The sequence below is a fragment of the Bubalus bubalis genome, chromosome 3, assembly GCF_019923935.1.
Source record: "Bubalus bubalis isolate 160015118507 breed Murrah chromosome 3, NDDB_SH_1, whole genome shotgun sequence".
NCBI lineage: Eukaryota > Metazoa > Chordata > Mammalia > Artiodactyla > Bovidae > Bubalus > Bubalus bubalis.
The window spans coordinates 100,763,068-100,782,876 of record NC_059159.1 but is presented as its reverse complement, the minus strand read 5'-3'; the positions used below and the strand labels follow the sequence as shown (position 1 = coordinate 100,782,876).

The window sequence follows — 19,809 nt, the reverse complement described above, 5'->3', positions numbered from 1 at the left end:
CAAGGGGTCCCAGTTTCTATTCTATTAAAAATAAGTCCTTTTCCTTTCCAGTAAAGCTATCTCTATCTCGGCTGTCCATGAGGAAAGTTTAGGCACAGTGTCCCAGGCCCTTGGAGTGGGAGTGCTCCAGGGGTAGTAGAGCGGGGGAATCAGGAGAGTTGTAGGAACTTGGGAGGAGGCTGTAGGCCATGCCAGGTGGAAGGGAGGCAGGGGCGAAGGAGGCCTGGGCACTTAGAAATCAAAGAAATCATATCCTGTAGATCATAGCCTGCCCCTCTTCTTTCTGCCTACCTCTTCACCTTTGACCCTGGACCCTCACAGGAGTAGCAGTTTTGGAACTCTTATACATCAGACAGTGCGTGGAGAGAAAGGGCGTTTCATGTTAGAATTCATTGTCAAAGCCACATACCCAAAATTGAGGGTTAAAGTGGATTTGGCCACTAGGGCACCTACACAGAAATTCAGTCAGTTCAGCTCGGTTCAGTCGCTCAGTCGTGTCCGACTCTTTGTGACCCCATGGACTGCAGCATGCCAGGCCTCCCTGTCCATCACCAACTCCCGGAGCCTACTCAAACTCATGTCCATTGAGTTGGTGATGCCATCCAACCATCTCATCCTCTGTCATCCCCTTCTCTTCACTCCTTCAATCTTTCCCAGCATCAGGGTCTTTTCAAAAGAGTCAGTTCTTCATATCAGGGGGACAAATTATTGGAGTTTCAGCTTCAGCATCAGTCCTTCCAATGAATATTCAGGACTGATTTCCTTTAGGATGGACTGGTTGGATCTCCTTGCTGTCCAAGGGACTCTCAAGAGTCTTCTCCAACACCACAGTTCAAAAGCATCAATTCTTTGGCGCTCAGCTTTCTTTATAGTCCAACTCTCACATCCATACATGACTACTGGAAAAACCGTAGCTTTGACTAGACGAACCTTTGTTGGCAAAGTAATGTCTCTGCTTTTTAATATGCTGTCTAGGTTGGTCATAACTTTTCTTCCAAGGAGCAAGCATCTTTTAATTTTATGGCTGCAGTCACCATCTGCAGTGATTTTGTAACACAGAAGTTAGCTGAGGTGAAAAATCCCCAAGATGGAAACAACTAAGGCTGAGCTAGCTTCCTGTAACACTTCACAGCTGGGCCTGACATTCATGGAGTGGCCTTAAAGCCTCTTGTTACTATGGCTTTGATGTGGTTTGGTGCATATATTATTTTAGTCAGGAGAAAGTTCCTTTCTGTAAAAAGTAGAATATATAAGATAGTGAAACCTCAAATTGTTGAAAATAAACCTCACTTGAAAGAAAAAAAGCAACCAGAAATTCCCAAGGCTGTGTCCAAACATTAGCAGAAGGTAACAGGAGCTGAGGAATCTTTTGATTCATGGTCACTTTAGAACACAACTCACTATTCAGACGGTTGAGCTTAAAATTACAATTAGGGCTCTAATAAAATAGGCAGAAGGTGAAGGGAAATGAATTTAAGATGGACTTTGAGAAAGAAGTAGTGAAGAGATACGAAAAATGTTACAAGTTTCTGAGAAGATAAAACATAAGAAATCAGTACAATTTGCAGAAATAAAAAGGGTCATTCATTTTCTTAGTCCATTCCGGCTGCCATAACAAAATGCTTCGGACTGGCTAGCTTATAAACAACAGAACTTTATTTCTCACCATTTTGGAGGTTGGGAAGTCCAAGATCAAGGTGCTAAAATGGTTGCCTGGTTCATAGTTATGTCTTCTTATTTTGTTCTTACATAGTTGAGGCAGACAAGCCCTCTGGGGTCTCTCTCTCTCTCCTTTTAAAATATTTATTTATCTGGCTGTGCCAGGTCTTAGTTGCGACATGCAGGATCTTCAATCTTCCTTGCTGCATATGGGATCTTTAGTTGCAGCATTTGAACTCTTAGTTGCGGCATGTGGGATCTCGTTCCCTGACAGGGTTTGAACCCAGACATCCTGCATTGGGAGTGTGGACTCTGAGCCACTGGACCACTTTTATGAATAATCTCTTGTCATTCATAAGGGCGCTATCCTCATGACCCAAGCACCTGCCAAGGCTCTCCCTCCTAATACCATCACATCAGGCATTGGGATTTCAATGTAGGAATTTTGGTGGGGGACACAAACATTAATACATTAATGAGGCAAAAATCATTAAGGAGACTACGAGTATGAGCTCTGTCAAGTGCTAGGGAAAAAATTTAGACTTTGGAAAACAGAGCAGTTGCTGTAGAAAGTGCTATAGAAAGTATGCTGCTGCTGCTGCTGCTAAGTTGCTTCAGTCGTGTCCGACTCTGTGCAACCCCATAGACGGCAGCCCAGCAGGCCCCGCAGTCCCTGGGATTCTCCAGGCAAGAACACTGGAGTGGGTTGCCATTTCCTACTCCAATGCATGAAAGTGAAAAGTGAAAGTGAAGTTGCTCAGTCGTGTCTGACTCTTAGCGACCCCATGGACTGCAGCCCACCAGGCTCCTCTGTCCATGGGATTCTCCAGGCAAGAATACTAGAGAACCACAATGAGCTGAGTAAAACTTTTGAATATACTTAAGAGATCTGCAAAAGAAAAGGACAAATCTGTTGATTACAAAGAGAATGCCACTTGATATGACTTTGTTTGTGCTGTGGTACCAAAAGTGTGCCTGCCAGAAATTGTACCTTACGCTGATATTTATGTCAATGTCTTATTTCTCCAATGACTGTAGTGGTCTGAAGGATAGAGGATTGACCTTATCCAAATATATTTTATAATCTCCCACCCTCAGCAACAGACTGATGCAAGTACCAAGTTGTACACTATAAATATTTAATAAATACTGTAAGATGTGAATGAAAGAAAAATAGGTAGAGGGTAGAGAGTTTTTTTTTTTTCTTAAAAAATTCTGAAAAAAATTACTTGCTGTTATTAAGAACTACATAATGAGTTCTTTAGAACTGATTCAGTAATCTTCCTTACTCACCCTGCTCCACCCTCTACATCACTACAGAAATGAAATCACTTTTTATTGTGTTTATTCCTTTAAAAGTCAAGTAAAATATAACAGAGGGAAAGGCTGGCAGGTTAGTTCATGTTGTGGTTTCTCTAAAAATTTAATCTTCTCTCTCCAGAAACCTCTACAGATGCTTTCTTTTCTAGATTAGTAACTACTGCTCTGATGGAGGCAAGTGAGAGGGTCCATGGGGAACTGGGATCCACTGGGAAAGAAAGACATTTGGGAAAGACTTGGCTTGCGTTTTGTCTGGAGGGGAAAGAAAAGAGGGCCATTGACCCAGACAATCATGTCTGAAAGCTGCCATCTAGTGTTCATTTCTGAGAATACACCCTGAGGTACTAATTCTGTGGTTCTCTATCTCAAGGACTGTTTTTTACTAATATTTTATTATTATGCACCAGATTTTAAGACGATTTGGTTACCAAAAGAAACACAATATGAAAAGAATTATGTTTTTAATCTGTTTAATTGTATACATATAATACTGTCAAACCAAGACTTTGAATAAATATTTCTAAAAGAAACAATCCCAAACTGAACTGAGGTAATAGCAGTTAAAAAATAAAAATAATATGCAGGTTATCTTTTCCATCCTATTGTTAGTAAATGTCACCAGTAGTTTTTATTGCAGAGAGTACAAGGAGAAAAGAATCATTTATTGTGTATCACCAATGTGCCCAACTCTACAAATATTATCTTACATACGTCTTAAAACAGTCCTTTTAGTTAAGTATTTTTCCCCTCTCTTTTATCTAGGTATAATTAACAATTAAAATTTGAGTTAAGTCAAATTGCCAACATCCGCCGGATCATTGAAAAAGCAAGAGAGTTCCAGAAAAACATCTATTTCTGCTTTATTGATTATGCCAAAGCCTTTGACTGTGTGGATCACAATAAACTGTGGAAAATTCTTCAAGAGATGGGAATACCAGACCACCTGATCTGCCTCTTGAGAAACCTGTATGTAGGTCAGGAAGCAACGATTAGAACTGGACACGGAACAACAGACTGGTTCCAAATAGGAAAAGGAGTACATAGAGGTTATATATTGTCACCCTGCTTATTTAACTTACATGCAGAGTACATCATGAGAAATGCTGGGCTGGAGGAAGCACAAGCTGGAATCAAGATTGCCAGGAGAAATATCAATAACCTCAAATATGCAGATGACACCACCCTTATGGCAGAAAGTGAAGAGGAACTAAAAAGCCTCTTGATGAAAGTGAAAGAGGAGAGTGAAAAAGTTGGCTTAAAGCTCAACATTCAGAAAACTAAGATCATGGCATCTGGTCCCATAACTTCATGGGAAATAGATGGGGAAACAGTGGAAACAGTGGTTGACTTTATTTTTGGGGGCTCCAAAATCACTGCAGATGGTGACTGCAGCCGTGAAATTAAAAGACGCTTACTCCTTGGAAGGAAAGTTATGACCAATTTAGATAGCATATTAAAAAGCAGAGACATTACTTTGCCAACAAAGGTCCGTCTAGTCAAAGCTATGGTTTTTCCAGTGATCATGTATAGATGTGAGAGTTGGACTGTGAAGAAAGCTGAGCGCTGAAGAATTGATGCTTTTGAAGTGTGGTGTTGGAGAAGAATCTTGAGAGTCCTCTGGACTGCAAGGAGATCCAACCAGTCCATCCTAAAGGAGATCAGTCCTGGGTGTTCATTGGAAGGACTGATGTTGAAGCTGAAACTCCAGTACTTTGGCCACCTGATGCGAAGAGCTGACTCATTTGAAAAGACCCTGATTCTGGGAAAGATTGAAGGTGGGAGGAGAAGGTGACGACAGAGGATGAGATGGTTGAATGGCATCACTGACTCAATGGACATGAGTTTGGGTAAACTCAAAAAAATGATGGTGATGGACAGGGAAGCCTGGTGTGCTACGGTTCATAGGGTTGCAAAGAGTTGGACACAACTGAGTGACTGAACTGAACACCATTTTACAGATGTAAAGTTGAGATGAAGTAACTGGCTTTTGTAATAGAGCAAGTTGGATAAAGAATTCACATCTGTCATACTCTCAGTTTATGCACGTTCATCTAAACGACAGTGCCTAGGAAACTTTTTTTTTTTTACTTTTTTAAAAAATTTTATTTTATTTTTAAGCTTTACATAATTGTATTAGTTTTGCCAAATATCAAAATGAATCCGCCACAGGTATACATGTGTTCCCCACCCTGAACCCTCCTCCCTCCCCATACCATCCCTCTGGGTCGTCCCAGGGAGACTTTTTTAATAGGGGAAGGTTTGCACCCTCATCCCCCTTTACTGTTTTGTAAGCTGTTAGAAGGCCTAGAAGGCCCAAACAACTTCGTTTGGAAATCACTGCCTTAAAAGGACCCTCCAAACCTATTGCTCTGCAGGACCATTTCCTTAAAGCAAATTGTAGTTTTTAAAATTTCTTTTTTCGATTGGAAATAAATGGATTTATTTAGAGAGAAACACACTCCACAGACAGGACCATCTCATAAGATGAGAGGCCAAACTGTGCTCTTGAGATCAGAACCAAAGTATTAAGAATTCTAAGTTAAAAACACTAGAGTGGTTTTATTCTTGAGTTTTACTAGAGCAAATACTTAAAATGTACAAGATATTTTAGTTATAATCTAACTGTAATACATTTCAACTAAAAGTAAACAGGGTTTACATTCAGTTCAGTCTGTCACTCAGTCCTGTCCGACTCTTTGTGACCCCGTGGACTGCAGCACGCCAGGCTTCCCTGTCCATCACCAACTCCCAGAGCTTACTCACACTCATGTCCATCGAGTCGGTAATGCCATTCAACCATTTCATCCTCTGTCGTCCCCTTCTCCTCCCACCTCAGTCTTTCCCAGCATCAGAGTCTTTTTAAATGAGTGAGTTTTTCACATCAGGAGGCCAAAGTATTGGAGTTTCAGCTTCAGCATCAGTCCTTCCAATGAATATTCAGGACTGATTTCCTTTAGGATGGACTGGTTGGATCTCCTTTCAGTCCAAGGGACTCTCACATTTACATTATGTTCATTTACATATATAACATTTACATTATGTTCATTTAAACTTTTAGCTATTCCTTATTACATCAGGAATTCAAAATCTTATATGGATTCAATAAAATAAGCTAAGCCCCCAAATATTCCAGTTTTGTCTCTAAATGGTGTTCATCACAATAGAAAAACATGCATGCAATTAATTTCTTAAAGAAAAATATTAAATTTCCTTGGTTCATTATGTAATATATTTAATTACCCCTTTAAGTTGGACAAGTATTTTAATGCAAAATTCCCAAGTTTAGAATAAATATTTTAGAACACCAATATGATTCATTAATGAATCATTTATCAAAGAAAAGAACTCATTGATTTGACACCTATCTGTCTAGTTCCTGAGCTTTTGTTCTTAGCCAAGATTTTTTTTTACTCCTAACAACAATTTTATAAAGTCTGTAATAATTGTATGCTATCCAGGCAAACTAGTGTTGCAAATAACCCTACATTTTATGGAATTCAACACAATAGTGTTTGTGGTGCAGGTGCTCAGGCTTCTCATTGTGGTGGCTTCTCTTGTTGCAGAGCACGGGTTCTAGGGTGCGTGGACTTCAGTAGTTGTGTCTCATGGACTTTAGAGTACAGGCTCAGTGGTTATAGCCCATGGGCTTAGTTGCCCTGTAGCACGTGTGATCTTACCAGGCCAGGGATGAAAGTCATGTCCTCTGTATTGGCAGGTGGATTCTTATCCACTGGACCACCAGGGAAGTCCAGGCACATTAAGATCTTTAAATCCCAACTTTTCCCCCTTTAGGAGTCTGGCTTCAGGGCCAAATGTCTTACCCATTTCTTGCCTGTGATTTGTTCTTATCAACCCAGAGTTAGGCTTCTTTTTTTACTCCTAAGATGTGGTTTTATAAAGTTGACTTTTCAAATAATTTATAGAATACTCAACATCAGACACAGTTATTCACACTGTCAGGTTGTCTTCTGGCTAATACTCCACAAATACACTCAGGCAAAATATTCAGGAATAAATTCTTCACATTTCATACATTTTTATTAACTGAAACTTCGTGAGGGCACTTTTGAAAATATGTGCATGTGTATATATACACACACGGAGAGACATATAGAATAAAGGTAGATGTATCTGTATATATGTGTTTTAATTGATAAATGGGCAGTTGTTCTTGAAACCTTAAATACACACACATATGTATTTATTTTTTCACACATTTATTTGTAATTTAGCAAGCTGTAATACATTTATAGTATTCTGCAATCTTTTTTTGAGGGGAAATTTATATTATCTACATGTTAAAACAGATGTGCTTTCAGTTACACATATTTAAATTTTAATATTTATTCAGTGCCTCCAGCTAGACTAGGATTCTTTATTTCAGATACTGTGCTCCCTAGCCTTTGATTTAGGCTTCCTTTGAATAGTGTGAAATTACACTATTATAAGCTTCCCAGGTGTCACTAATTGGTAAAGAACTTGCCTGTCAATGCAGGAGACATAAGAGACTTGGGTTCAATCCCCTGGGTCAGGAAAATCCCTTGGAGGAGGGTGTGGCAACCCACGCCAGTGTTCTTGCCTGGAGAATTCCATGGAGAAAGGAGCCTGGTGGGCTACAGTCCATAGGGTCGCAGAGTTGGACACGATAAAGCAATTTAGCATGCAGGCACATGCACACTATTATAATATATTTACAATTATTGAAAAGTTAGAAAGAAGTTAAATTCATTAAACCATGTGTGGGGAGCAGTCTTGGGTTCATTTAACATGAAGATATGTCTTTCTTTGGAGCACAGATCTTTTGGGGAGTGGCTGACTAAATATGTCCTTTCTATGGTGTGCCCTCTTAAAGGCTATAGGCTTTTGGTGATAATATATCAAGTAATTAATCATATATGTAGGCAATTTGGTAGAAGATTCCTGCCGTCAAATAGTTTCTGGCATTCCCAGAGGAAGGAAATGTACGTCTTGTGAGTCAGTACAGGGTGACTTTAAATTAACAGCAGCAAAAGGGTTTTCATTTTTTCCCCAGTGGCCATGTCTTTACCATGGTCACATTTGTACTCCATGGTCTGTTGGAAAGATATGGCCTGCTTGGGGCTTTCATAGGTACCCAGCAAGGCAGTATTTATTCTTTGACCTGGGCAAGAGGACCCTGCACTATAGAAGTCACCACATAATCACAAACATGCGAAATTGCTAAGGCCTACAGTGTTCTTGCCTGGAGAATCCCAGGGACAGGGGAGCCTGGTGGGCTGCCGTCTATGGGGTCGCACAGAGTTGGACACAACTGAGGCAACTTAGCAGCAGCATAGAGGAGGGAAGACTTCTTTTCCTTCTAGTCATCTGAGGTTCTCAGGCTGGGGCCCTGTAACTTAAACGAGACAGACTAAGAAGAGAAAAAGAGTGTATTAACATGTGCATCGTGCATACTCAAAGAAATGGTTAAAACTCAGTCTATATAATGTCTTAACCAAAGAACAATAAATTTTACGTAAATGACAAGACAAAGGAAAAGATTTTGAGTTTCTAGGACAGCAGATTGTGGGAAGGCTAATGGAAGGTAAAATGTGTTTATGGAGATTCCTCTGGTGCTGTCTCTGGAGCTGAAAAGCATCTAGAGTTGTCTCCAGTAATTAGCTTTTGCCCTTGCTGGTAGAGAGAAGAGGGGTGATACGTTTATGAATTTATGTCCTGCTTTTAGGTAAATAGGAGGACAAAAGAAAACCTTCCTTATATCTGCTTCTTCTCAGTTGTCTTAGGTGAAAAGCAGTCCTGATGCCAAAGTGACATATTTTAGGGTGGTACATTCTGCTACTTTTCAGGCCCCAGGAGATAAAAAACCCAGCATAAGAAAATACAACTGTATCCAAATACTATGAAGTCTCCTCGGTTGTGTATGACCAACATCGGAGATGAATATTGCTTCAGAGAATGGAAAGGCTTTGCGTAGAAGAAGCACTTAAGTAGAAGAACGTAACAAATTACTTTGTCAAATCCTTTCAGATAGCATGAATGCAAGGGATTCGTACAAAGCACAGCTACATAACAGTGTGGAGCACTGATTTCTTGCTTCTCTTCCTGTTTCAATGAGTGGTTCCAGAATTACTCATGATTTAGCTTATTAGCACACTATTCAAAACAGCTGTGGCTGAGAAACTCTTAGGCGTATCACACAATTCATATTCTCTTTAAAGTCCTATATATGAATGTCAAGACCTAATATACATGAAATATGCTAATGACTAAAATTGGCAACTGGATGGACTGTGAACACTAAAATCATGTTAGTTTTATTTCCAGAACAATATTTAGTAAGATTTAATTATATTTTCCAAAAATTCTAAAGTCTAAAATAAAAAGTCTAAATAATTTTGACTTAAAATCTTTATATTCTTTAATTATAACATATTTTGCCTTTTGATTTTGGAAGATAATTATGAAACTTAGAAGAAAAAATAACTTTTCAAAAGTGTGTGACAATAATTTTAAAAGTTATACAGTAATTTAATTTACTCTTGGGGAAAATATATTACAATCTATACACTTAGTACACAATTATTACATTTTATATTTTTAATAATTTAGATCAGGGGTTGGCCTAAATTATTAAAACGTTAAGGAATAGACAATAAATAGTATTTTTAAACTTTGTGGGTCAGTCTCTAGGACAACTGCTCAACTCTGCTGTTAAAGTTCAAAAGCAACCACAAATAATACATAAATAAGTGGACATAGCTGTACTGCAATAAAACTTTATATTCAAAGACTGGTAAACCAGGTTTGGCCCATGGCTATTATTTGCTGACCCCTGATTTATATGATTACTGTCAACAAGACCTAAGTAATAGCAAAGTATTAATTATAAATACATGATTAGTAATATTGCTTAAGTTAGGGCAAGTAAAACTAATATTATGGAATAAAAAAATTTATGAATTATGCATCAATTGTATGACCCCTCCAGACATCAGCAGTCCATCAATAGAATACTTAAACAGGTGCAATATTAAAGAGAGTCAGCAAAAAAAGACTGAGAAGGAGTAGGAAGTGAAGTAGGAGAAAACCAAGAGAATGAGTGTCCTGGAGGTCAAGAAAGCATGTCAGGAAGAAGAAATTGATTTTTTGGGTTGATGGAGGGAAAAACCCAGTGAAATGGCTTTGAGGGATCTTGGAAGATGAGTCATTTACTCAGTGATTGTAGATAATTTATCCATGCTAACATCATTATGTTTATCGCTCATGTTGCTTTCCCTCCTGAGTTAGAAGCCTGATATTGTACACTGTATTAGGAATATACCCAATTGTGTGCTAGTCTAGGGCAAATTCAAAAGTTTTGTGTATAAACAATGTTTTTGTCTTAACAGCCATCAATATCATGTTCCTTTATCCTCACTGTACCCCTCAAAACAAAGAAAACATCTGGGACTAGAACCACGGAGGTTTTCAAATAAGCTGAGTTTTGTAGCATTGAAATTGAGTCTTTTCACCAAAGTATAGTATAGCTTGAAACAGGAAACAGCAATTAAGACTTTGCCCAAATCCATTGACCAGCATTTAGATTGGGCTAATCCTTCTCAGCTGGAAACACTATAGAAGAAAGTCCCACTGGGACTGGCAATGAGATCCTTTCAGGCAGTTAAGAAAATTCAATTTACCTTTGCTGAACGTTTGCACATCATGCCACCTGCCTCTGGCAGCACAGAAGACCTAAACTTGACACCTTGGAGGATGTTGTAAGTGCAGAAACAGGCTGACTTTGATACAGTGAATGGAACCAGGATGCACCTGCACTTCCAGATTTCTCAACTTCAGCCCAAGATGGGCTTGGTCCAAGTGTTCCTGTAAAAGTTCCTGTTCAGGTTTCCCCTCTGAAGGTTCACACCTATATGGACAGAACACGCTCCACACAGGTGCCTCCAAAACACACCACTTGTGCACCCTGAAGCTTAGGACTTAGTCTTTGCTTAAGGGGCCTAGGCAAGTATGTTTGGGCTTTCTTGGTGACATAGATGGTAAAGAAACTTCCTGCAATGCAGGAGATGAGGGTTTGATCCCTGGGTCGGTAAGATCCCCTGAGAAGGGAATAGCAACCCACTCCAGTATTCTCGGCTGGAAGATTCCATGGACATAGGAGCCTTGCCGGATAGTCTATGGGTTTGCAAAGAATCAGACATGACTGAGTGACTCACACAACAGGACCTTCCCATTTCACAGAGGCTGTAGGACTTCGAGCTTAGCTAAGGGGGTCCCTTTGCACAATGCAACCTCTCAGATCCAATTGAGCACAGAGGCCATGCCTCTGATGTCACTGCTTCAGAGGACCTGTGTGTGGGCGCAGAAACCTATTTCTGAGTGGGCACCTTGACTCCAGAGAGCTCTCTCTAAAGGCATCTCTCGGGTAACTGGGCATTGGTTCCTCCTTCCTGTGAATAGCTCCCCTTTTGTGAGGATTGAGTCAGTCCTGCTCCAAAGGTGCAAGAAACTTCCAGGCTGTGGATTTAGTCCCTGTGCTGCGCAGAGCGGGCCCGGAAGAATCTGAGCCATACAGGCAGTCACTCGCTAGGGCCGGGCTTACTGGTGCTTGCTTTCCTCCGTGGATGCACAATCACAGGAGACCATAAGCATTTCTCTGGAGGTCAGAAGTTGATGGCCCTGCCCAGTGGAGCATTGGTATGGAGGTCTTTCGGTGCCAGACTCAGTCGTGTCCCTCGCCCGTTCTGTCCTTTTTCTGAAACCACCATCTCCAGAGTTAGTTCCCCCAGAATATTCTCCAGACCCTGTGACCAGTTTTTTCATTTTCCCCTCCTGTGGCCAATAATTTCTACAGTGTCTACAGCCAAAATATCTCACTACCAGGAGGACCTTCACCACCAAGTGGTCATTTAGAACTCCTCTTCATTTGTGGAAATCCACTGACCTTTTTTCCACTTCTCTTTTCTAGTAGGCTCTCTCTCAGGCTTAAGACAGTGTAGGCCTCCCACCTGTAAAAAACGGGTCATCCATATGGCCCTTAAGACAATACACATTGAACTGACCCCCATACCCCCATGTTTTTTTAGACCTTTAACTCTTCAGTTTAGCTTGTCCTTTCCTCATGGTCCTTGATTACCAATGCATCTTAGGGCCAGAATTCATTCACCTTCATATTTAAAAGGTGAAGGTTGGTTGGCATTCTTTCCTCAGGCTGCCTTGTTGAAACATGTTTCAAAATCAGATGTAACTTCTCCTGTGGTATTTAGGTTTAACAATTTTATCAAAGAATATTTTTCTCTTTGAGCTGCCCTGGCATCATGTACTTCTGAGCAAACAATTCATATCTGATGCTTAGAGCAAAGAAATAGGCTTGGCATTAGTTACAGTGGAAGACTACCTCAAAGCCTGTCCTTTTTGAATGTTCCTCCTTGGACTTCAGTTGCTGCTGTGAGGAAGTCCAAATAAACCCAGATGGGGAGAACCGAGGCTTTTGGCCAGCAGCCCAAGCTGAGCTTCCAGCTGGCATCTACCAACAGCTGTCAGCCTTGAGGTGGAGGTCAGTTGGGCTTTCTTTCTTCTACACCTCTGAGAATGGAGTCATTTTCAAGGTATAGTCTGTGAGTGAGGTTTGGGAAAAACATACTAGCTGGTATGTTGCAGTGGGATGAGAATGAATGGCAAGCATGAGTTGGCAGAAAGGGAAGAAAGTCAATGGGATGTAGGCTCCAGACAGTGAGAGGGGTAGGTGTTCCAAGACTTAAGGGGAACAAAGACCTATTATGATAAAGTGACAATAAGCACAAATATTCAACTGAGAAGTACTGGAAGGAATAAAAAGCAGGTGACTAAAGTGCAGACTAAATAGAGACATTTTGTGTCAGAAAAATCAATGATATCACTTGTAGGTGATTGGTTTAGAAAGACATGCATCATCTAGATATTGTACTTGTATCTTGCCATCATACAAGAGAGTAAATAAAAGGATGGTAAACAACACTATTATTAAATTAAAAACAGAGGCTGGAATTCCCTGGTGGTCCAGTGGTTAGGACTCTGCACTTTCACTGCTGAGGGCCCAGTTCAATCCCTGGCCAGGGAACAAAGATCCTGAATGCCTCGAGGTGCAGCCAAAACAAAAACAAACAAATGAAACTTTTATATTAAAAAGTGTGCTTTTCAAAAGTTTACATCATTCACCAAACAGAGTCATTCACTCATGGGTAATTTTAATAATTCTAAATCTCCAGTATATGGTTTTTTAATATATATATATAATTTTATTTATCTATTTATTTTTGCCTGTGCTAGGTCTTCCTTACTGCTTGCAGGCTTTTTCTAGTAGTGGCGAGTCGGGGCTATCCTCTAGTTGCGGTGCACAGGCTTCTCACTGCAGTGGCTTTTCTTGTTGTGGAGCACAGGCTCTAGGCTCTTGGCTTCAGTAGTTTATGGAGTGTGGGCTCAGTAGTTGCAGTTCCTCGGCTCCAGAGCACAGGCTCAGTAGATGTGGTGCATGGGCTAAGTTGCTCCATGGCATGTGGGATCTTTCCAGATCAGGGATTGAACCCATGTCTCTTGCATTGGCAGGCGGATTCTTAATCCACTGAGCCACCAGGGAAGCCCTAAGTATACAGTCTGATATATCATTACCCAGAAATCACAAAGAAAAACACATGGAAGTTTAAAGTAAAAGTGGCAGCAATGTTTAGGGGATAATTTGGATCATGTTCAAATAGAGCTCTGCAGATTTTTTATTGGACTTTCCTTCACCTATCTGAGAAAGAAACTAGTTAGATGAACATGAAACAAACCAAAAAACTTGAGCTTCATATAACTTTCACTGGCCCAAATAAATGCATTTAAGAAATTATTCTCAGCGCTTTACCTCAATAAATTTTGGTTTATACAAAATACTTTTCTGAATGGCTCCAGTGTAGCAGTTATTTCTGAGTATTTACTCCTGGAAATTAACAGAAATGAACAAACTTATTTTGCATGTTGTAGGATTATTGAAAACCATCTTGGCAAAAATGTATAACATAAAATAACATAAAAATGAATGAGGTAATAATTTCACTATATATACATCAAAATTTTGTGTTGTACACCTTAAACCAATACAATGTTATATGTTAACTATGTCTCAATAAAACTAGGGGAAAAGTAGAGCTTTGAAGTATAGTTGAAAAACACCAGGAAGATACTGGAACTAAAAATCACAGAATTTTAGGAGCTAGGTGTTTAATCTGTCACAGGATAGGTTGAAAATATTGTAATATTAACCTCAAAAAATCATATTCCAAGAATATGGGAGCTAATGGTAAATTGGACTACAAGGAGTTTCCTTACAGATTTTTACACCAATTAAAGAGCGTCAAAGAATTCTGTTTTTCTGGAAATAACAAAAAGTATCATGATGTGTTGAATTTCAATGATGATTCTTGAAGGCATTTAGAACTTAAATGCACTGGGTCTTTAATGTATTTGTATGTATGGAGTTAATGAGGATCGACTCCTCGAGTCCAGAATAGATACCGCGATACTGCACACATCGTGGGCTCTGACGTCGCGCCTCTGACGTCACACATCACCTCTCTGGGTCCAGGTAGCTATGAGGACGCGTCAGGTCCAGCCCCACGGGAGGCGCCTCCCACAGCTCCCTTCATGTTTGTCCCTCCCTTCTCTTTAACTCACCTGGTCAGGGCTTCCCGGGCCTCAGGGTGCCGGAAATTAGGCCAAGGGAGTGCTTGTTTCAGTGAAGCGGGAAGGAGGGAATTGGACGGAGGAACGTGACGGTACCACTCTAGGCCATGGAGATTCACGTGGCGCCAAGTGTCGGGGTAAGGCACTCTCTGTGGCCGTTGACGGTCAAGTGATTCACCTTTATGTGATTCACCTTTATGCACCTTTCGTGTACACGTCACGTGACGCACAGAACGCTGGGCCCCTGGGGAATGTTTCTGTAACAATGGTCTGGCGGTTGATACCTTCATTGTCTGTACAATGGTCCACCCACTTTTTTTTAGCTGGGGTCATGATTTGTTCGCTCAGAGAATTGCTACTGTCACGGTGGTGGAGTCATATGTGCACTGCTTCTTTCACGCAGGCCTCTGGAGGCACCAGAAGGTGCTCACTTTTGGAGCTAGGGAAGTCGGGTCAGCTAGATTCCACCACTGTCCTTCACTCCTGTTGGGACTGTCAGCCTGGTGGAGTGAGCTGCCAGCTGAACTTTGCTATCCTGCTAAGACTTTTTCTGCGGTGCTTCCCGCATGTGATCTTACCACCATCATCTGGTCAGTTTGGCCCACCTCTCAACTAAAGCATAAACCCCCTTACACGCCCTTTTTTATTGGGCCCCCTTCAGGCTGATAAAAACAGGTAGGTCCTTCAAATCAGGTGAAAAAGCTGAACTCAAAATTATATTTGGAATATTTCAAGTGAAGTAAAAAATACTTCAGCAATGCAGACAATCTGTGTTGTGAGTGATGGTATTGTTGGTCTTGGTATGCCATACAAGAAATATTAATGTCTGAATATATGCTGTGGTTTCTGATAACTATGCAGTCACAGTTACTAGTGAAAGCTATTACACTTAGGGACTTTTTGATCCTGCAGGGCAAAAAATATTTGGCAGAACAACACCTCAGTTATCCACAAACATATATTTCTAGTCTTTTTCAGTGGTCTTCAGCCTTTATTTGAAAAATGTGACAGCAAAGTGGATGCCTGAGACAATTCACCATTGTTTGAAGACTCTTTGTTGGAACCAAAATTGATCTCAGAAATGGGATACCCTCTATTATCGAGAAACTTTTCAAAAACAGAAACATCTCACTCCTCAGACTGCTGAAATGCCTTTCTGTGACCTGAAGGCTGTGAAATACATGGAGTGTTCCACATTCACACAGAAAAACCTAAAGGATGCATTTGACAAAGCACTAGTGACTGCCTCAGAGGCTGTGGAACTGAAGAAAAGCCATAGGTGAGTGCTGCTTCGAACATACCTCCGGAGCTCTTTCTGCATTATTGGTGGTGTCATCAGACTGAAAGCAATGTTTAAATCAAATTAAAATCGATTTTTGTAGTTGTAGGGGGAACTGCTCCATGCTAGTTCCCCAGTGGCCTCGCACCTTATTACTCTGTCAGCGTTACTTGGCATTCATTCTGGAGGTGGTAAGATGAGGAAGTCTTTTTGGAAGACGGATGGAGTACATGGGACAGGTTAGGGGCTATAATAAGACTGTCTAGGATCTGGTAGTGCATGCTCTTGCCTAAGTGGTGGTCAAGAAGGAGAAGTAAGGTTCTTCCTACTGTCAAACTTGAAAATAGACTGTATGGGTTGGCTTAAGTGATCTGAGAAAACTCCTTGGGATCTGATAGTGTATGCTTATTAGTGAATATTTGGAGGCTTACAGAGGTAGGATTGAAGCCAGTTTCCTGAATGGTATCTTAGCTGTTTGCTGAAATTGACCAGACAGCTTCATAAATCTGAAAGTAAGTACAAACCTGTGCTTTCTGTGTGGAGCTGCTCCCATCATACCCTCTGGCCTGTCCCTCCCTCCCTCTTACCTTGACCTCTACAGCTTTAAGAAACTTCCATCCTGCTACTGCTGACCTCCTCTGCTCTGTCCTGAACTCCCTGAAGAAATGACTTGGTCTCTGGGCAGCTGTTAAAATCCCTTGAAGTATCTGTGTTCAACTCCTCAGTCTTTGTTTTTCCAAACAGTGTCTGAATGGAGTTTGGGTCAAACCAATGAGTGAAGGCTCTGAGCCAAGTTAAATGTTACCATTGTAAAGATGTATAATCTAAATGATATGTTACTTTTTTGTGCTATGAATGCTTATAAAGTGTTAGGGGAAAAGTTTTTTTGATGTCCAAAGTGTTCCCCTTGTAAATTGTGTCTGCTGGTTGACAAATCAAAAGTTTCTGATTTGATGTCTTTATGGCAGTGTTAGCAGATGCTTGCCAGCAGGTGTGACTAATAAACATTGACAAAATTTAGAGCCTTCTTGGAAAAAAAAATTGGGGGGCAATGAAAATGAATTTACCACACTGAAGTCCTCCAGCAGTCATAGAAAAAATAATGCCTTTGCCAAGTAAAGGACCATGTTTCTTATAAAGCTACCATGTCCTCGCAGATGTGTAACTCCTGTCAAGAGTTGACCTTCTTATCTATGGTGAAAGAGGCCCTGGAAACTTACCTGTATTATCATTTATTCACTGGAAAGCTAACACACCCAAGTGGTTGTATCTGATACCCCTGAATGTAATGCAGGAACAGATAGATGTGTTGCGAACATACACTTCTCTTGATTGTTAAGAATGTTCCCAGTGAGGAAATGCCACAAATTAAACAGTGCTAGTGGGATGACTACAACGAGGAGCCCACCTGGCTCCTTCATCCCAGTTGTGTGAAACCAGTAGAGCTGAACAGGCAAATGGAGGAGAGGGGATGAATAGGTTAAGGAAGTGGTAGTAAGAGGATACTTAGAAAACCATCTGGTAGGCTATACAGGCTGCCCTCCTGTTTCGACTGGTTAGTTCTAATGAGCCTTTTGAGCTTCAGGTATTGGTGCTTGACAGTTACTAGACTCTATCTGTGCACTAGGCAGAGGTGCCCACTGGGCTTTGGACACAGCATTTTCCCAACATCACTGCCTGGTATACTCTATTTGAGGGAAAATTACCAACCTGTTATTGAGTGCTGGTGGACATTGAGAAGCCAACTAAGTAAGTAATAACATGATATGTTATTCTCTGACATGCCCATTCTGGAATAGGTCAAAAATTTTAAAATGCCAACGAAGTGGGTATTGCCCAGCAAGCATGCATTATTAAATGGAAACGATATTTCCAGAAAAGAAGCAAGACTTGGTGTATTCTTTTCTATTACTGCTGTAACAAAATATGACAAACTTAGTGACTTAAAACAATCTTGTCTTACAGTTCTGAAAGCTAGAAGTCCAAAATGGGGTTCAGTAGACCGAAATAAAGGCGTTAGCACAGTTGCCCTCCCTCTAGAGGGTCTAAGGAAGAATCAGGTTCCTTGTATTTTCCATTTTCTGGCGGGTTTCCCTAGTCCTTGGCTCACGACCCCTTCCTCAATCATTTCAGCCTCTTGCTTCCATCATTACCTCTCCTGCTTCCTCTTCTAGTCACATCTCCCTCGGGGCTCCTTCTAAAAGGATACCTGTGATTACATTTAGGCCCAGATGGATAATCCTCATCTCAAGATCCCTAACCTAATCATATCTGCAAAATCCCTTTTACCACATAAATGAACATTCACAAATTCCAGGGATTAGGACCTGGGAATCTCTGGGGGCTGTTATTCAACCTATCACACTGGGCATTAATGGAATCTTGTAGGCAGGTAATTACTGTGAAGATGTGGCTATCTCAGATGCGGGGGCTGTGCTGTCACCTTAGGCTTCTTGGGGGCCTGGGTACACTACGTTGCCTAAGGATGCCTAAGCCTCATGGTTATGCCAGCTAAATTAAAGGTCAGTGGGGTTGTGTAGGAAAGAGTTAACATAGCAGATCCGAGCCTGCTTATCCTTAGGAAGTCCTGCTTACAAGGTTGGCCTTTTGCTGGTGTCTGAGATATGACTGGGGAGGGTTCCCACCATCCACAGAGCTGATGAGTGGCTCACTGTACCTAAAATCTTTGTACAACCAGTGTGGATTATGCTGAATACCTGCTTTCCTCCTGGGAGTCTGGAATTTGGGTATGTGTTAGGTAGAAGGTGCCTAATGACCAGTGGCCACCCTCCTTTCCTGCCCAGTAAAGTCTTGGGCTCTAATATTCTTGCTCCATGTGCCTTTTCTGTCTGCTGACTTTGTTTTGTATAATTTCACAGTAATAAATCTTAGCTGTGAGTACAACTATATGCTGAACATTGTCATTCCTCCCAATTAAGTCATCAAACCTTGGAGGAGAGTCGTCTCAAGGACCCCTAACTCAGTTGGTGTCAGAAATAGGATTTGCTAGCCCAACTCTGAATCACTGAAGTATGGCAAAAACTATTTGAGAAAAGTAAAGGTGAAAGAGTGAGGGATAATACAGCTTTAGTACTAGGCTGGCTCTTGAGTCATGCATGAGATGAAACAGCAGTATTTTTTGAGAGGCAGAAGTTACCTATGGAATTTGAAAATGATAGATCCAACTCTAGAAGAGTTGGCTTGCTGAAGCTCCTGGCTATTTTGGGTTGTGCTGGCTAAAGTGAGGGCAGAAAGTGCAGCCTGTATTAAAAAGTGTGGAAGTGCAGCAGTGGGGAAAGGTGATGCCTTTTTGTATTTTGTTCTTCCCTTCATGTGGGAGGAGAAAGGGCCCCCAAATTCCCAAAGGTGAGTTTAGATGACCCAGAAATATTACAAATTCATATAGCTCTTTTTTCCAAGTAGAAGGAACAAATGTTAGCTCAGTTCCCATGGATAGAGCAAAGTGAACCAGAGAGGGAAAAGGGACAAAACCACTCCAGCCGTTTCTTCAGCCTAGTTACCATCTCTGTTACAGTAGTCCTGTCCCTCCTCCCCTGTCCAATTCTAGCTAAGAGTCTTCCTTGGTAGTGCAAATGTTAACCCTGTAAATGTTAAATTTACTGGTAGAGGGTTGAGTAAATTTCTATTTAAAGGTGGGTGGGGGGCGTTTAAATCGCTTTATATTTTGTGGCTATTGCATCTGGATGTAGGATAAAAATCGATGGAAAAAGTTATATGTTTACATGCTTGGGGCTTCCCAGGTGGCGCTAGTGGTAAAGAACCACCCCCCCTCCCCCCACACCCTGACTATGGAGGATACTTAAGAGATGTGGGTTTGATCCCTGGCTCGGGAAGACCACCTGGAAAAAGAAATA

General features: G+C 41.0%; 1 long non-coding RNA gene and 1 other non-coding gene across 2 annotated transcripts; both read left to right on the top strand.

The window, feature by feature from the left end:
• Positions 1-12,982: 12,982 nt before the first annotated feature.
• TRNAE-UUC lies at positions 12,983-13,054 on the top strand. Its single transcript has one exon. It is a non-coding gene; the product is annotated as a tRNA-Glu (tRNA).
• A 1,089-nt stretch (positions 13,055-14,143) lies between these two features.
• On the top strand, positions 14,144-17,906 carry LOC123332822. The gene is made up of 3 exons (XR_006549879.2): positions 14,144-15,330; positions 15,624-15,934; positions 17,562-17,906. It is a non-coding gene; the product is annotated as an uncharacterized LOC123332822 (long non-coding RNA).
• The last annotated feature ends 1,903 nt before the right edge of the window (positions 17,907-19,809 follow it).